The 19,507-nt window shown below is 42.3% G+C and overlaps 1 pseudogene; it reads right to left on the bottom strand.

Moving 5' to 3' along the window:
• Positions 1–10,809, bottom strand: LOC139026882 (RNA-binding protein, mRNA-processing factor 2a-like; annotated as a pseudogene).
• Positions 10,810–19,507: the final 8,698 nt, after the last annotated feature.

Genomic DNA, 19,507 nt, shown 5'->3' with positions numbered 1-19,507 from the left:
TTCAGACCCCTCCAGAGAACATGAATAGGTCTGTAATGCACATTTGTCCATTAAATAAACCTGATTAAATTAATGACGAGCTCAGTTAAACCTCCCTTCAACTGGACGGAGAAGGTATGGTTCCCAAAATACATCTGAAGGGGGAAATTGGACAACAAAAGTCAATTTCAATKATTTTAATGTAATCCATATTGTATGTTCTGAAAAACCTTTGATGAAAGCACTTGTATAAAGATACTCACTAAATATCTAACAGAACTGCCGGGACTTCCATCCTGGCTGGTTAGTTTCAGATGGAGTAGGGTACCAGCGCATCTAGAGAGATCAAAGAAACCATAGTCAGACAAAATAACAATTGATCACATCCTGTGAGATTTCCCAACAGGAGGAATGTAGGAAACAAGACTTTAGACAGAAAGGGAAAGAAATTAACATTATCCTAATTGTGGACTGAAGTCATGTCACCTATTGAAAAGCTCTAAAAGGATAACACACATTTAAGAGATGTGGATGAACTGTCCCTTTAAGCACTGGTCATTCAAAGACCATAGGAATGTGGGTCATAGCCGCCCTATGACAATGAACAGTATCGTAACACGACATTCATGGAAATGAGACAAGCAAGCTATTCCATGTGTTCAACATTTCCATCTTAAAAGCAACTGATTGACAACTACCTTTCCATACCTCTGGTCCAACTAGTTTGGTTGGACTAAATGAGGTCAAACAGGTACCCCATGACAGTACAAATTGACAGGAACTAACGGTTCATACTTTGTATACGAGTTATTGCCTTAGGACTTCAAAACGACACCTGAAATTTGACCACGACAGGGTGAACTACCGGTAAATGTAAGGTAAGCTTTGGTTTTAGAGACTTACAATTCATTGGTGGTTTGGCAACTACACGAAGTTCAGTGTATTCCTCATTCATTCGACAGAGGAGTGTTGGCGGGAGCAAATTCAGAGCATTTGAGGGATCTTTCATCAGATGGCAATTAGGAACTCTCCTTTCCATTCAAACAGAAAAGCTTCTGTCCAATACGACGTACGCAGTAGATAGTGAGAATAAGTATATTCAGCATGAGAAGAAGGTTTCTGTCCACTAGGACGCGTATATACTACAGCACAATAACATTTCTGAGGTTGTTTTATCCAAGTAAAAAACAACATCATCTGGAGATGAGCAGCTCGTAGTCATGAGCGAGAGGTACCTTCCGCTGAGAGTGCATGGTTCATAACATTCACACCCCACGCTGTGGCTGGAGGTGCCTGGGGCAGAACAGATCCGATATCGTGAGATCGCCGAGTCAGGCTCGTGGACTAAGGATACACGCAGGTATGCTATGGTAATCGCCGCAGTAAACAGCACTGTTATGTATGTTAATTAGCTAGCAATGATGAGCATATATGTGTATCCTGCTGATTGTGTACGGCCTAGTCGTTGTATGAGCTATGACGAGAGTGTACTGAGCTGCTTCTACTATGCACACCGAGATGAGATCATGGTTCGAGAGTGAGAGGGTCAAGTCACTCACGCGTGTGTATGTGTCCCAGTGTCGGTCGAATTATGAAGAGTAGTAGTGCGTGCAATTAACCGCTCACACGGAGCTGCCGTCGAGAGAGGGCTCGATAGACGAGCAGGCACATTGGTAGTGAGGAGAGCCGAGTGTATATATCTATTGAGAAATCATAGTGGCCATAGATCAATGCAGGCGGAACAAGTTGAGGATCGGTTTCGAGGAACTATGTATAAACGTGATCATGATGAAGAAGGGATTTAAGCACAGTTTCCGTGACATGTAGCTAAATAACAGTTGTTCATCTTTATGGTTCACTCTCTACGCGCCATACGTTTCAAGTCGGTCGTCGCGAGATCGGATTGTGGCCAGAGACTGACCTAGCATTCGGCAGGTACTGCTGGACTTGTTGAGTGTGCAGCCCTGTCACGAGTACTCGGTATGGGTCACTGATGGGCGTGTTGCACCGCAAGACCGACACAGAATCTGAGCGATGAGCTGTGAGATCTCATGAGAGAGTCCTATGCATTGGGGTGAAGGTAGTGCCTTCCATAAGATAGTAGAAAGGTAACATATATGATCTCTACTGGACGCCTTCACTCAATGACTACTACAGTGTAACGATACGGAACTTAAAGCATGGAAGGAAGGTTGAGACCTGAAGGTGGGGATGCATTAAGCCTCCAGTCCACTTGTGCCATTTCGGGCCCGCGATGTAGGAGCTAGTGGGCTCCCGGTGGAGAAGTACAATAAGGCGTGTTGCTGCTATGTGTGGACAGAGAGTGTATATGCTACGTGAAGGTAGATGACACAGAGGAGCACAGGGATAGCGTACTAGTGCGAGAACCAGAGAAGGGGATGCTACTGTAGTTGCAGCAACAGACATAGGGATCGCATCTCTAGTGTAGAGACTGTAGATCGTCTATTTATGTAGGATGCAAGAGGGGTCTACTGGCTCAGGGTAGAATACGTCAGCTCTGTGGAGAGTAAGTAAGCAGGCGTTAAGAAGTGCTATGGCGTTAGAGAGCGACTAATAAGGAGACTATACAGCGGGGAGGCAATATTCCTGCTCACCAGAAAACAAAATTCAGATCTGCCAAGGCTGCAACTAACAGCTCATCCCAGTGGACATGCCTCAAGGAAGTGTGAAAAAGAGCCAACAATTCTGTTGGGGTGACTTCCCACTTGCAGACGTCAATGCCAACGTGTTTGATGGCGTTGTATTGCTGAGTCGACCTTTAAGGATGGCGCAAGGCATTGAATTGCACTGGGCTAATGAGTCTTGGGAGGATGTCAAGAGCACAAGGGCGGGCCTATTGGCTTCCATTCTTACTGAACTGCAAGTGAGTGGAGAGATGGAAGGATAAAAGGGAAGAGACAGACCGGTTGGTCCCGTACCTGGGCGTGAGGGCTGCAGCAGCAGCAGCTGCCGCTGGATAGGCGAAGGCCCGTGAGGGAGCCCGGGAGTCAGCTCCGTGGTGTACAGGGGGTACGGGGTCCACGTGTCCGGGGACGCTGGAATTAATGCTGCCCCGTCATGTCATCTGGAAACATGCAGGAGGTAAAAGGGCCGAGAAAACAGTATTGGGTATAACAATATCTGTTCAATTCCCCCATTGACATTATCAGTAGTCTTAGAGGCTGTTAACTGAATGACCAGAAATAGACGCCAACTAGAACATTGGACTCAAACCCTACGGAATCCTCTATACAGTACATGAACTGTAAAGTTAAAGTAGGAACGTCACCATTGTCTTGCTTTCCTCTGCGTGAATATTCCTGATAAAAAGTATTTACTTTGGGCTGACTTACAGTCGGCAAAGTTAAGCAATACAGTCATAACATTGTAGACCTTTAAGTGGAAACAATATAACTAAACCCGGTAGAAGTATCCCAGTACCATTTAAACATCACTAAGGTCATTAACGCTAGGTCATCCAGTGCCACCCCTCCCACCCAGGGGCAACAAAGCAGGTGCCTGGGCAAGAGAGGGGGCACCTGCAGTCTAGGCCGAGTCAGGCTAGCACCAATACTGTAGAAAATCTGGATTGAAGAAAAAGTTTTATAAATTATCTCTACAGTCCGATGACTCATGCATGTGGCGGGTGAGTTAGTCTTCYGTTAGATTATTCCACCCAATTGTGGGGTTTACTGCAACGCGCCAAGCAAGAGAGAAGGGGGGAATAACTGGCACAGTGGTGAGAGTGCGGGTAGAGGCTAGAGTGGTGTTGTGAAGCCGTAACAACTTACATGGGTCCCGTGCAATGAAGTGAGCTCCTAGAGCAGGGTGGATATTAGTGGGATTCGGTGTGCCCATCAGCTTACTCTTTGCCATCTTCGTGTTGGCTTTAGCAAACTCTAACCGCAGGGTCTGGGGGCACTCTGGGTCAAAACGGATGCCCTGAGAGYAGAGACGGGACGGGGACACAGTATTGTAAAGGTGGCCTAGGTGAGTCTAGGCCTAGGGCAAGTGTGTCAACAGCCTTACATGACCCCCTCTCCATTGGCCCCACTCCAATACTTGTCCAATGCATATTTTTRCCCCCCACCTTCATTAAGGTTACCACTGATCTTATACGTGACTGGATAAGAAAACTTAAGTATCCCTTTTGTCTTGACCAATCCAACCGCATCAGATCAGTGACAACATCAAAGAGGAAAAGGATGCATGCTTTTTTAAAGTAGTCTCACAGGGCACTAGTAGTCTCCTCTCCATGACTACTTAAGGACACATGGTTTGGATAGGTACTCYGCACATTACTTCCACCATATTGAGCCCTTTCATGATGGAGAGAAGGAAACGAGGAGAGGAAGCTGTGAAAGACTTGGCCTTGGATGTGGTTGACCCTGGTTGTGTTTCTGTGCCCTAAGCATTGTGCCCACATGCAGGTGAGTATGTTGGTGTGTGTGAGTGCGAGACTGCTTACGTGGCTACAGGCTGTGATGTTCCTATAAGGAAGACTATGCTATGAGAGCTGTGTTAGATACAGCCAATGTGGCTACGTAGTGACAGAATAAGAAGTTATATTACAGAAGGTGTTCAAAACACTACCAATGTAGCTCTATAATTATATGGCTAAGCAGTGATATGCAAATTAGGAGAGCTATAACATATTACGAAAGATGTGTCCAATTATACCAAAGTTAACTACCGTAAGTCTACAGGATTCTGGTCTCTGTTTCCAAAAATGMCCCTGCCCTTGAATTGTAAGAGACAAAATGTTTTGTTTGAGTGATCAGAGGAACTCCGTTAGCCCAGCAGTGAACCCCCAACCATACCTCATAGGTTAGAAACAGGACAGAAGAGATTGAGTCAAATGTAGCGTAACTCTTTAACTTAAAGCCTGCATTATGACAGTTCTGTTTTGTATGACTCGATTACATCATGATTGTGTATGCCACCTTTAGGCCTAATCTRCTAATGATAGAAGACTTGTAAAAAGGCTTATACCAAGTTATAAAGCACAATGCAGGCTTCACGTAAAGCATTAGCATGTAGCTATATACCASAGAAAGAAACAAATGAAACACATTTTGGGGCAAAATCCTTGTGTTCAGGGAGGATGAAGACACTGCAACTATTCACGGCTACTGTCAACACGGTCCGCCTGGTCTGATGCTTACATTTAATGCGTTTTTGGCAGCTTCGGCTCCAGTCCGATTGTCAAGGTGACAAACCCAACTGGCTGGAAGAAGGAGAGAACACTGAGACAAAGGGCCCTAATGTCCACCTCAACAGGTTAGCACAGGAACATTGCCCAAGTACACTTCAGGTAAATGGTCAGAATACAATGGGACTGAATCATGAATGCATTAGCAAGGCGAGCGTAAATGGATCACATAAGTAAATCACTTTTTCAATAAGTTTGAAAACAATTCACAACAGAAGCTAAACCACATACAGGTTTAATATTATAAGATGAACGCATGGCAACTGCATGGGAAGGTTGTTCCTATTGAAACAATTAACTAGACCAATGTTAGCAATCCTACGTTAATTAGCCATGTAGCACCTTTTTGATTACCAAAATGGTGGTAGGAAAACTGAACAATGCCACTCTCCATCCAAGGTGTACTCCTCATATAGCCCTCATTTGGGGGCATGAGTCCCCTACAGTAATAACAGAAAGCGTCTCACCCTGTTTTGACGTCAACTTAATCAGTGAACCCTCGTAACCCTGTAAGAAGAAAAGACATCCAATTAACAACGATGAAGTCACATGCAGAAGACAGACATACTCAGATATGTTGAAAAAAGAAAATGGAGAAATCCCAGACCTATAATTAGGTATTGTCTAATTTTAAAGGAAAACCATTATATTTTTATCTCTGTAGGTCCAACTGTATTTAATGTTAACTGATGCTCCAGCCTTCTCCTGAACTAATCCGTTTGTTGACAACTTTCAACCAACTTCAAGGCTGTTCAACAACCAGTGAATTACTAATGTGAATCATTCTTAGTCCTTTTAAATGGCCAAGAAATCTTTGGTTTGGATGTCAAGTATGAGTCAGATTCCTGGGGAATGTAGGGGATTTTAGCCTGACGTGGTATTGATGGATGAGAAGTCTTCTAATCCTGATTACAGACATGGGGAAACTAAACAACTAAGACGATGTGAGGTTCGGAGAGTTTCAGTCCAGTCAGGAAATGCAAACCACCTTCAACAGAAATGTAACATTAAAATGCATACAACTAATAACAGAGGCAGCTGAATCCCATCTACTTTGCTTCATACAAATCACTAAAAGCATGTGGGCCTGTGTTTTTTCAACAACCTGTCTACCATATCTTTGCGTGTAGAAAAAGCAAGCTGGAAGGGTTGGGAGGTCCTTTGCCAAAAATAAAGCTTTCAGATCCAATATACAGAATGATACAACAGCAGATAACTGGCTGCGTCTATACTATGACAACGATATATCCAATGGAATCTAATCTATGAAAACAGACGGAGAATGGACTGGTTTCAGTGATTTCATAGAACTGCTTTTGAAAGCTTGGCCTGAATCACACAATGAAAGGAATGGAAGAATCCTAATCTTCCTGACCTGGGAGGGGAGTTGGGTCACCGGGATCGTTGGCCAATAGCAGTGCTATTCTTTACACATTCCACAAGACCATCCATGTGTGAGGGATACCACTTCCATTTTGGTCAGGGAGGGGGGTTAATGAACTGTACATGTTGATTAATAATATACAATGTAGTGTAGATGAACAGTGATGTAGCATTACTACTTCAATATTTCTTGAGTCCTCTGTGGTATTGTAAGATGATAATCACAATATATAATTAACCATATGGGCAGTTGCTTTTTGTAAAAACGTCAAAGGTACTACATTGGCACCCCGATGAAGCTGTCCGTTAAAACGTTCTGTTACAAAGACAATACTACTGAGATGTATTTTGTTTATTCTCATTGTGAAAATGTTTTAAATAAAAAATGCAGGAATTAACAGAAAGAGCCAATGACAGGAGTGGACTGTCTCCCGTCTCCGTTGCAGTGGACAATGAGGTAAATATGGATGCCAAATTCTTCCATCGCCTCGGGAAACTAATCTCATGCTTACCTTAAATGGTCTGAACAACAGATACAGTTCACGAGGTTTGATATCCACCGGCAGGCCACTAACAAAAAGTGTTCGTACCTGGAAAACAAAACAACAAAAACAGTATAGAGTATCTCCAGGGACACGTTTTTTCAAAAGTTATCGATCCGGATTTCGCCTATCGGACAGGGTTAATGCATAGAAACGGAATGAATAGAATGGACTAATCAGCATTCTATGTCTGGCATTAATGCGATCCGATAGGTGAAATACGGCTATATATATCTTGAAGAATCTTCTAGAGCATAGGATTCAAATGCCATTTATTTGATAGGAAAACCCATATTTAGACATTAATAGAATCAAGCATGACAATTAGAAGACTATGGAAACGTGGTCCTGTACAGTTCAGTTGGTAGAGCATGGCGCTTGAAACGGGTCACCCATACATTAAATATCAGGCACGCATGACAGTCACTTTGGATAAAGGCGTCTGCTAAATGGCATAATGCATTCATGCATATATGAATCGTGTCTGAAGACATATTCAATGGCCAGGTTCTACTCGTTTACATATTATGGGATATCCTACACACAACCTTCCCCCTGAAAATGGAGCGCCATCTTGATTTGAAGAATTTGTGGAATCAGGTGTTACTGCTGGCTAAAACAAAAACCTGCAAACAGAAGGTCGTCGGCAGGGGAGGATTGTCCACCTCTGATGCAGTATGATATATCAACACTAATTCTAAATGTCTCTGTGCTGGACAAATGACAGTCCTAATTCATCTCCTATCAGACTAACCTATTCCTAGTTGACTGAATAAAGATCAATACCACTTGCTTACATGCTGACGTTATTCAATCATTGCAACACTGACCGCCTCAAGTCCTGCCACTCCCACTCCTCATTGGTTTTTAGAAGCATATACCCACGTGCCACCTTCTCATTGGTTTAACATATGCCCACATGGGTGATTGAAATATGAACTGAGGTCGGTTTTGGTAATGCACCTTATGAAAGTTTAGCTGCCAATCGCCATATAAAGTCCAAAGAAAAAAAAGAAGCCTGGGAGGAAGAGTGACTAGAAATGATTTGGTGACCGTTTTATGTGTGGATTGTCAGAGTAGAGGACCTTGTGCATTTCAGGTAAAATAACTCCATGTTTATATCCCAGGACAAATTAGCTAGCAACAGCAAGCTAGCTAGCTTGCCATAAATTTTTAATGCTTTTCAACCTGTCCTCAAATTAATATAATTGGTTCAGAGTTTGTTTTGCTATTTTAACCTGTGCGTTGTGATCGCATTTGGAGTGGTGGGACAAATCAATTTGCAACACTACTCTACCTGGTACCATACCACAACACCTCAATGACTAGGATACTGTCCCTCTACAAGGCCCCCCCCAGATGTCAGCCCAAATCCTTGAACATGCAGTATAAAAAAACAACAAAGGATGTACTATGGCGACAAACACCACCTAAATTGTGAGGACTGGAGGAATGTCAAATTTGAGACCATCTAAGTACAAAGTAGTGATGTGCAGCCCCTCATGACTCAGGCTGCRTTTACACAGGCTGCCCAAATCTAAAAAAAGGTCCACTAAATTATGTTTATACATCAGATATTTTTCAGAGGTGGTCTGATTGGTCAAAAGAACAATACATTTWWAAAAAATAATCAGAATTGGGCTGCCTGTGTAAATGCWGCCATTATTTAGTGAGGRGGAAAGGGTTGGATTTCCACATGCGAATTCAWCAAACATGGGCCTGTAATGTTGTCCATTGGATCCTGCAGTGGCTGAGGAAATAAACAGGCCTACAGAAGGGCCATTGGGTCCCACTGTGGGGAGGCCCGTGCAGYACAATGGACTGCCAGAGGAACAGCAGYGGACAACAGTGCACAGTGTGACACCATTTCCTTCCTTTGACCCGCGCCTGCGAACCACAGCCCGGCTCCAACATTTCAGGTGCTCCGGCGACAGAACTCGCATGCAAGTTTAAGGCACGTAMTGTAAGCCACATCCCATCTAGACAAATTCATTGGACTAATTAGAACATCTGACTAGGGAATAGAAGATAAGCTTCACTGTAAACAGATTTCATGTAATGATTTTAATTGGTTTAAACTCTGAACAATATGGTTTCTTGGACAATTGTGAATGTTGAAGGTTAATAAAAAATGCATCAAGTGTGTGTAGGCCTAAATAATACAAGGCAAAGGCAATAAAACCATACCTAAAGGAATAGGGCGGAAATCTGGATCAAAATTAAATAAGTGATTGGGATAAAGACTCGCGAGTGGCGCAGCGGTCTTAGGCACTGCATCTCGGTGCTAGAGGCATCACTACAGACCCTGGTTCCCAAAATCCCGGGGTGTATCACAACCGGCCGTGATTGGGAGTCCCATAGGGCAGCTCACAATTGCCCAGCATCTTCCGGGTTATTAGGGGAGGGTTGGCCGGGGTAGGCAGTCATTGTAAAATAAGAATGTTCTTAACTGACTTGCTTAGTTAAATACAAATAAAAGTAAATTAAATTGAGTCCTTTTGGCAATTCATCAATCCACTTGCTGTAGGCCTACAGAAGAAATTTTAAAATTACACTGCAAGATTAAAATACATTTAACATTCTTTACTGCCACAATCAGATAAGGATCGGAAATGTGTATTATGGCATAAAGAGTCTCAGGTTCTGTTAGGTGCCGATCGTGTGAGATGAAGTTGATCCGCAGTATATGAAATTAGGTGGGTCTGTCCATACTGCGACAGGACAGAACAATGAAATTCTTAGGCCTAGTGTGGATTTGAAAAACGAATGTTAAAATTAAGTATAACCTATAGATCTACAATTGTAATTTTATAGATTTGGGAGTTTAAAAGCAAATAAAATCCTGAAATTCAGCACAAATGTCATTGCAATTAGGCTATAGTCTAAACCAATATTTCACATGGCCATAACAACAATCTACTGTAGGCCTAATTTAAAGACAGCAAGTCTCGCAAAAAAAATTAAATACACAATCCTGTGTTACTTGCGATTACAAAATGTAAACGTCCATTTATAAAAACGGAGGCACACCCTTTTCAGAGATCCAATGGACTCGAACGACTTTGTTTAAAAAACCATACCTAAAAAGGGAACGTCACATTCACACACTTATTCTCGTGCAATGGGCTTTGAATCAGTTGATCATTAATTAGCCTACATTTGGGGAGCAAAACTATTTGCAGGCTACTCTACATCTCTTCCAGACTAGACTTCGTAGCCACGCTCACAACCGGTTCCAAACAAAGACATTATGATACAGAACTTTTGACAACAAAAAAGACCATATTCTTACCTCCTCTTCTATGGAAACGTTATTCGTCTCGGAATCAGACTTCAGACTTGTGATAGACATGTTGAGGTTTACTTCAGCGTCAGTTAGAAGAAATGTGAAGTTCAGAGTATTTTCCAAGTGCGCTTGTGGTTGAAGAAGTCTTGGTGGCGTTTAGACTTCAAGAAAGATGTGCCGAGGTGAGTTCGTGGTGTAGCCGAGGTATCCAAAGATGTATTGCGAGAGATAATCATTCATAAAAATAAACTTAAAGGTGGATAAGTGCAGTGTGAAGGTGCGACAGTGGGAAAGAAGTGCTCGAATGCACCTCTGCTCACATCAATTGCGTTTGGTTGGGGAATCTGGTGGGAGAACAAGTAAACTTTTTCAGTGGAGCGCGGTCTCCGCGGTCGTTCCCCTGTTTTGCAATTAGGTCATCAATTATGTTCCAGCCCTGTGTGTGCTGTAATCATGTTGGAGATCCGCCTCAGCTGGTGTCAAACCCAGCCCCTTCATAACTGCATCACCGTTTCTATGGGAGACCATGAGCAATAGAACATATTTTATCAACCCATACGTTCTCTTTTTGTCTGCCTATAAAATGAGCATCCACACGTTTTATTATAGACCTATACATCTCAAGGTATGGTTGTTTGACATGCATTTCGAGTATCATTTTCTTGTCAAATCAAATTATCCTTTAAATAATGACTGAGAATATTTTTCATGATAAAAAAAAGAAGATTATTTAATATACAATTTCAGTGTTGTTGGATACAATTGACTTAACATTTTTTTTTTTAAACAGCCATGAATTACAGAAACATCGAACGTAAACCTATTATTTGTGCCAGTTATTTGAGATACTTTAGTATTTATACCAAATGAATAGGCCTTAATATTTGTGACATATAGGCCATTTTAGGCCATTTTAATTAGAAAAATATATTTTTGTATCATTGGCTAATATTATTTAATTGTCAGTTGTATATTTGTTTTATATAGCCTAATACCGATTGATTATCACTGATAAAACATTCTCTTTTATTAGCCGAATTGAATTTTAGAAAGCTGATATTCAATAAAAGCCTCTTTAGGCTAAATATTTCCCATGTCTGTTTTCTTTAAAATGCTCTTCTGTATAATGCATAACGGTAATGATCCATCAGCTGAAAATATTATTCAAGACAAAGATCAGGATATTTAACTTAAATCTTGAATAAATGCTTAGATAACATCACATTTCGTAATTAATTTAATTAGATTATGACATATGATCCAAAGTATTATCTGTTATAGTATATAGTGAGCTTCTATTCACATTTTCAAATCAATGTACATGTTTTTTCTTTTTTTATAACATAGATTGCTACTACTGCATTCTTAAACTGCATTAATGACTAGTCAAATGTTTTAATCAAAGTTAATAGTACAGAATCAATACAATTATTCTGTATCGAAGTATACAGAATCCTATACATTTTTTATGTTTTATGATATGCATTTTATGTTGAGCAGGTCTTTATGAAGAGATTGTGATGAACAAATATTGAAATGTGTTAAAGCAAAACTACATCAAGTTTATGCCAAAGCATGATGCTGGAGAAATGCCCAGTGGCCGGTGTATCTCACGTACACTACATGACCAGAAGAATGTGGACACCTGCTCGTCGAACATCTCATTCCAAAATCATGGGCGTTAATATGGAGTTGTTCCCCCCTTTGCTGCTATAACAGCCTCCACTCTTCTGGGAAGGCTTTCCACTAGATGTTGAAACATTTCTGCGGGGACTTGCTTCCATTCAGCCATGAGCATTAGTGAGGTCGAGCACTGATGATGGGCGATTAGGCCTGACTCGCCAGTCAGCGTTCCATATCCTCCAAAGGTGTTCGATGGCGGGGAGGTCAGGGCTTCGTTGAAGCCAGTCAATTCTTCCACACCGATTCAACGAACCATTTCTGTATGGACCTTGCTTTGTGCACGGGGGCATTGTCATGCTGAAACAGGAAAGGGCCTTCCCCAAACTATTGCACAAAGTTTTGAAGCACAGTATCGTCTAGAATGTCATTGTATGCTGTAGTGTTAAGATTTCCCTTCACGGAACTAAGGGCCCTGCCCGAACCATGAAAAACATTCCCAGACCATTATTCCTCCTCCACCAAACTGTACAGTTGGTGAAGCGGTGATTCATCACTTCAGAGAACGCTTTCCACTGCTCCAGAGTAAAATGACGCGAGCTTTACACCACTCCATCCGATACTTGTCATTGCGCATGGTGATCTTGGCATTGGCGCATGGTGTGCAGCTGCTCGGCCATGGAAACCTATCATTAAACTCCCTACGAACAGTTCTTGTGCTGACGTTGCTCCAGAGGCAGTTTGGAACTCGGTAGTGAGTGTTGCAACCGAGGACAGATGGTTTTAACGCGCTATGCGCTTCAGCAGTCACCGGTCCCGTGCTGTGAGCTTGTATGGCCTACCACTTCACGGCTGAGTCGTTGTTGCTCCTAGACATGTCCACTTCACAATAACAGCACTTACAGTTGACCGGGGCAGCTCTACGGGGCAGAAATTTGACTAACTGACTTGTTGGAAAGGTGGTATCCTATGACGGTGCCACGTTGAAAGTCACTGAGCTCTTCATTTTTGCCATTCTACTGCAAATGTTTGTCTATGGAGATTGCATGGCGGTGTGCTCGATTTTACACACCTGTCAGCAGCGGTGTGGCTGAAATGCCAAATCCACTCATTTGAAGGGGTGTCCAAATACTTTTGTTATATATAGTGTATCTCAACAAGGCCTTACTAAATCTCAAAGGGCAGGCAGCTTCCTGACTTTGTACAGCAACACTTTGTATAGAAACACAATCAGGGAAAGACTGGGCAGAAGCGTGAAACGCAGTCATGGAAATATTTAGCCTCTGTTACTCTGTAAAGGCAATATGTCAAACAGTTGCATCTAACTATAGAGCATCCTTTTATCATGCTTTGACCATGTTTATYGTACATCTGGGGTTATAGGCTATATATAGGTCRAMTCAATCCCAGGAGGGTAGTTATTTATATGTAGACATTCACTGTTGCAAAACAAGATCTTTGGATCCAATGGAGAGGGAGAGGTATCGAAAGAGAGCACAAACTGAGTAGTAGTCCTACTGACTATACTGAGTAGTAGTCCTACTGACTATATTACACTGAGTAGTAGTCCTACTGACTATACTGAGTAGTAGTCCTACTGACTATATTACACTGAGTAGTAGTCCAACTGACTATACTACACTGAGTAGTAGTCCTACTGACTATATTACACTGAGTAGTAGACTTACTGACTCTATATGACACTGAGTAGTAGTCCTACTGACTACATTACACTGAGTAGTAGTCCTACTGACTATACTACACTGAGTAGTAGTCCTACTGACTATATTACACTGAGTAGTAGTCCTACTGACTACATTACACTGAGTAGTAGTCCTACTGACTATACTACACTGAGTAGTAGTCCTACTGACTACATTACACTGAGTAGTAGTCCTACTGACTATACTACACTGAGTAGTAGTCCTACTGACTCTACTACACTGAGTAGTAGTTCTACTGACTATATTACACTGAGTAGTAGTCCTACTGACTATATATTACACTGGGTATAGTCCACTGACATATTTACAGCTGAGATAAAGTAGTCCTACTGACTCATATTTCAATGAGTAGTAGGCCTACTGCATCTATATGACACTGAGTAGTAGTCCTACTGCTCTATTACACTGAGTAGTAGTCTACGCCACTGATTATTCACACTGAGTAGTAAGTTCTTACTGACTTCTATATTGCACTGAAGTAGTAGGTCTACTGACTATATTACACTGAGTAGTAGGTCTACTGACTCTATATTACACTGAGTAGTGACTCTACTATACACTGAGTAGTAGTCCTAACTGACTCTACTATAACATCTCAGCGTAGTAGTCCCTACTGACTCTAATTAACTGAGTAGTAGGTCGCTACTGACTTATATTAACTGAGTAGTAGTCCTACTGACTATTACACTGATAGTAGTCCCTAACTGACTTATATTACACTGAGTAGTATCCTACTGACTCTATTATTACACTGAGTAGTAGTCCTACTGACTATATTACACTGAGTAGTAGTTCCTACTGACTCTATAGTTACACTGAGTAGTAGTCCTACTGACTATATTAACTGAGTAGTCATCTACTGACTTATATTACACTGAGTAGTAGTACTACTCTCTATATTACACTGAGTAGTAGACCTACTGTACTCTATATTACACTGAGTTGTAAGTCCTACTGACTATATACACTGAGTAGTAGTCTACTTGACTCTATGTTACACTGGAGTAGTAGTCCTACTGACTATATTACTGAGGTACTACACACGTACAGGATGTTCTCTCCCCTGATGTTATAGAAAGAAGATTGTGTTTATGTGACCTCTGACAGTTTCATGTTCTGGTGTCTCCAGTCAGTCATTATACAACAGAAGTCGAGAAGACAGCCAGGCTATAGTCATGGAATGGATTTACACAGAGTGAGAGAAAGCCAGGCTATAGTCATGGGTTACACAGAGCGTTTCAATGTCTTCACACAGCTTGCACTGTAATATTTAAATTTATTTGACTGGATAGGCAGTTTAAGAACAATTCTTATTTACCAATGACGGCCTACCCGGCCAAAACGAACCGGAAAACCTGGACGCAATGTGCGCCTCCCTGTAGGATTCCCAATCACGGTCGGTTGTGATACAGCCTGGAATCGAACCAGGGTCTGTAGTGACCCTTCTAGCACTGAGATGCAGTGCCTTAGACCGCTGCGCCACTCGAAGCCCTAATATAGGTTCAATCTCACGACTAGTATTAAGCTCCCAAAGCTTCTGCAGCGGGCTACACAGTCTTGTGGTGTATAGACAGAGCGTGGTTTAATCCAGTCAGATCACAGTTACAATGTTTTGCTTCTGACCACAAATCAACCTCACCTGTGTTGTCAATGACTGTTTTTCAGACTCTTCTATTTGAGTTGTAATGTCCTATAGATCTCTGCCGGGGGGAAGGGAACGAATTCAGCAGGGCTTTGCTATTAGCAGTCCTCCAAAGGATCCTTCCAGCATCCACTTGCACTGCTTCCACACAGGTCAAAGACTTCAGCCTCATTACTTTTTTCGCAAGTTGAAAAATACTTTCCCGGCATGAGTGTGTCTTTCTCTAGCAGGGAAGATGGATGGGATAAAAAAATGAAAAATGCTGCTTACAAATTTAAAGTGTCTACACAGAACGTATGGCTCTCGAACATGAATGCTTGAGACACAAGAAGAGGTATCACTTCATGGGCAGAAACTATTATCCGAAGAGGTGTATCTCATTGGATTAGAAAGGGTCACACCTCCTCCCCACCGCCCCATGAGCATGTATATACTGAACAAAAATATAAACGCAACATGCGACAATTTCATTATAATTTGTTACAGTTCATATAAGGAATCAGTAAATAATGAAATAAATTCACTGGCCATATCTATGGAGTATCACAATTACTGGGGTGCCCCCAGGGTTGCAGCCATGGGTGTGGTCTAATGGGGAGGGCATAGTTGCCCACCCTCTCTTGGTGCCAATAACTCACCCACTGGGTAGTCCAGGCTGAGCTAACTAGAATTAGTTTCCCCTACAAGGGCTTTATTATAGAAATAAATCTCCTCAGTTTCAATCAGCTGGACTGGTTCTTCAGACGGACACTGCAGGTGAAGAAGCCGTGATGTTGGAGTCCTCTGGGCTGGCAGTGGTTACACGTGGTCTGCGGGTGAGGCCGGTTGGACTACTGCCAAATTCTCTAAAATCTCACGTGTTTTATTGGCTTATGGTAGAGAAATTAACATTAAAGTTATCTGGTGGACATTTCCTGCATCAGCATGTTAATTGTACCATCCTTCAAAACGTGAAATATCTGTGATCATTGTGTATGATGTGACAAAAACTGCGCACTATTTTAAAAAGCGGGCCTTTATTGTCCCCAGCACAATGGGATGATTTATTGCTGTTTTATCAGCTTCTTGATATGCCACACCTGTTCAGGTGGATGGATTATCTTCTGGCAAAGGAGAAATGCTAAGTAACAGGAATGTGAACAAATTTTGTGCACAATTTGAGAGAAATAGTTGCTTTTGTGCGTTGAAAGATTTCTGGATCTTTTCAGCTCATGAGAACATGGGACCAAACACTTTACATGTTGCTTTATATTTTGGTTCAGTATAGTTTTGCCTAAAACTAGGGATTGGTGTAGGGCTTCATGAAGATATGTAGCATCACACGTGTATCTTTAATACAAACAATATACAGTTATTCAAACACAAATGAGAAGATGGTGTCTTGAATCAAATGTCAATGAAAGCGGTGAGAACAGTGTAAACGTCCATTATGTCAGATGGTTAACTATTGGGGATTCGTGTGTAAAATTAACGGAAAATGGCCAAAAATGAACAAGCTACTTTTCTTTCCGGGACCAGAGACGTTGCAATAACCATACTCTCAACCATGACAAGCTGGATGTCATCTCTTTATGGCCTTCTCCAGTCTGATTTAAAGGGGGACATCGAACATCAAATCTCCAGAAGTATTAACTGAGCTAGCATTCAGACGCTGTTCCTTGTCCAGGACTACTCTCGTGCTTTACAATCATTTTACTATACGAACTTTTTTAGACTAAGATTCATAGCGAGATGTTTAACCCTTCTGGCCTTCAATGGAAGGACAGCCATTTTGTAATATGCTACGCCTCGTATGTACTGTCCGGTAACCTGAGCAAAGCTGGAAGAAGATCTTAACGCGACTGTACTGTACCACGGTAACATGATGCAAAGCATGAGAAAGCAAAGGAATTATCAAAGCGTCCAACCTCCGCCTCCCCCCCCCAAAAAGTTGATTGTGACTAGATTTCCCCTCAGCTTGAGGTGATTGTTTGGCCATGCACGGTGTATGCAGGCATGAGCGATAGTCTTATCAGTCTCTGGAGTCTAGAGATAATCTATCTAATGCATGGTTAGTCCTGATACCATCCTCAGACTTGATGCTTTCAGTTGGCCACTGGCATTTTTATTATGAAACCAAAATCTATTTATGCATTCTGTTTGTTTTTAAAAAAGAAAAAACATTTCACCATCCACTATGTGGTGGAGTTTCGCTACAACTACTTACATAGAGTGCTTCCACCATTGGAAGAGGAGAGAATGTAGACTACGTGTAGACTATACCCCTAATAGTTACAGCTTTGTTATCATCAGGTCAGATGTCCCCGTGTCCTCTTTTGCTATAGCTAAAACACCTGGACGACCCAAAGCCAAAGTACAAGTTGGAGGCTCTTTGATGAGCGTTGTGTTTTATTTGTGAAAAGCGGCCCCATTGTCTCAACAAGTCACCTCAAACAGCACTCTCTTTATGCAGCCCTCACCTGACTCTGTCCTGGTGATTTGCTCCGTTAGTGTCCACCATCGGCCGCTAAAGCACTTAGCTTGTGTTCACTGGTGTCCTCTGATGGCTGAGCGAAACATCCCACTTGATAGTCCAAAGGACACTTTTTTTGAAGACTTCGCCCGACCTCACAGAGGATGCCTGCATTCATTATGATTATCCATTTATGATGGTACAACCGTGTCCTGTATCATATTGAGAGAATCAAGGTCATTTTCTAGAAATAACATAAAACATAGCTTAACTGGCTTTCTATTATTAAGCTTTTAACTATAGAAAAAATATCAATGTAGAATCCTTAAATGTTTTCTCTCTCAGATCTCTATTTTTATTAATCGTTTGAATATTGACTCGTTTTGACCCATTAGGGTCGACACTGTAGTGCACATACTGAGTCAGGTCTTTTTGGTTGCGCTCAGTTTGTCCAGTCGAGGTGAGTTAGGTCGTACTAGGCCCAGTCTGTTAGCGTTTGTTCAGAACATGCGATAATTGATGAACCATAGGGGACTTCGTCTGGCATAGTGGTAGTCAAGGTGTAGCGTCTAGGCAAGTCCAAGGGGTAGCGCTGTGGGTAAGCGCTCAGTCAAGGGTAGCTTGGCGTCGGTGGTTGGCGTCAAGGTATTCTGGCTTATGCAGGGTGCTGAGCTAGTCAAGGTGTTAGCGTCTGGCAGTCCAAGGGGTTAGCGTCTGGCAGTCCAAGGGTAGCGTCCTGAGTAGGGGATCTTTCAGTCAAGGGGTAGCGTTGCTCAGGGGCATCTTGCAGTCAAAGGTGGTAGCTCTGGCAGTCGAAGGGTTGGTCGTGGCAGTCAAGGGGGTAGCGATTGGAGGTCAAGGGTAGCGTCTGGCAGTCATAGGGGTAGCGTCCTGGCAAGTCAAGGGGTAGCTTCTGGGGAGTCAAGGGGTAGCCTTCTGGGGGGAAGGTGTACGCTTCCGGGAGTCCAACAGGAAGAGGGAAGACAGTGGCAAAAATGGTGATAATTAAAATAGTTTCACTCAGTCCGTTAACCACTGAAAAGAACTAATGTGCAGTTCCGGTCTGCTTAAGGGTGGTTTCCCATAGATGCCAATGCAATAAGCAGCTGGGTGCTAGTAAGATTATTAATTGACTTAATGTAACCCAGACTCTGACTGTAGGATTACTCTGACTGAGCTTGTGTTCAAGTAGAATTAAATTCCATTGATTTTTGAAAAGGGGAGGTATGCCTGAACTTGTCCAATAACAACGCTCATAATTTGTAAAACGTTTTGCAAGTTAAGTCCTACTGAAACATGAACCAGTCTACTGTCCCTTCCACCGACCGTAGCTGTGAGAAAGAAAACGTGACTGTCATCTCCCCTTGGCAGGTTGGCTTTAGGGTCTGGTTCTCCAGATTCACCGTCACAGATAAAACAATGTTCTTAACATGGTGAATCTCTGTTAATAGAGCGTCCTCTAGATCACAACATAAACACTGGTAACATGATCTCTTCTCCTCTTCCATCAGCACACTGCCCAGCTGTTGGTAGTAGACTGTTTCCCATGAGACTCCAGTAGTCTATTTGACATGTTGGACGTCATTCACATCCCAGGAACACACAAACATCACACCAAAGTTACTTCTAACTTTCAGTTCATTGCTCCACCACTTTTTAAAGGCCCA

The sequence above is a fragment of the Salvelinus sp. IW2-2015 genome, unplaced genomic scaffold, assembly GCF_002910315.2.
Source record: "Salvelinus sp. IW2-2015 unplaced genomic scaffold, ASM291031v2 Un_scaffold6232, whole genome shotgun sequence".
NCBI classification, from domain to species: domain Eukaryota; kingdom Metazoa; phylum Chordata; class Actinopteri; order Salmoniformes; family Salmonidae; genus Salvelinus; species Salvelinus sp. IW2-2015.
This window is presented reverse-complemented; position numbering and strand designations above follow the sequence as displayed.